Here is a 563-nt window from a genome sequence, read left to right as displayed (position 1 = left end):
CCAGCATCCCTTCCTCCCTGCCCGGAAATCTGCTTTCTGTCACGATTTTTTTCAAGATTTTTATATAATACAAATAGAATCATACAGTATATATTTATTTTTGTCTGGTTTCTATCAATCAGTTTTGATAAGATATAATTGACATACAATAAACTACACGTTTATGGTGTTAATTTTGATAAGTTTTGACACATATGTATATGCTTGTGAAATCGCCACCACAGTTTTGTCCCTTTGAGGCCCCCTCCTCCCTGCCCGGAAATCTGCTTTCTGTCACGATTTTTTTCAAGATTTTTATATGATACAAATAGAATCATACAGTATATATTTATTTTTGTCTGGTTTCTATCAATCAGTGTATTTTTATGTTTTAAAAGAGTTTTGATAAGATATAATTGACATACAATAAACTACACGTTTACGGTGTTAATTTTGATAAATTTTGACACATATGTATACGCTTGTGAAATCGCCACCACAGTTTTGTCCCTTTGAGGTCCCCTCCTCCCAGCATCCCTTCCTCCCTGCCCGGAAATCTGCTTTCTGTCACGATTTTTTTCAAG

This window comes from Propithecus coquereli, unplaced genomic scaffold (genome assembly GCF_000956105.1).
Source record: "Propithecus coquereli isolate 6110/MARCELLA unplaced genomic scaffold, Pcoq_1.0 Scaffold678, whole genome shotgun sequence".
In the NCBI taxonomy this organism is placed as follows: domain Eukaryota; kingdom Metazoa; phylum Chordata; class Mammalia; order Primates; family Indriidae; genus Propithecus; species Propithecus coquereli.
This window is presented reverse-complemented; position numbering follows the sequence as displayed.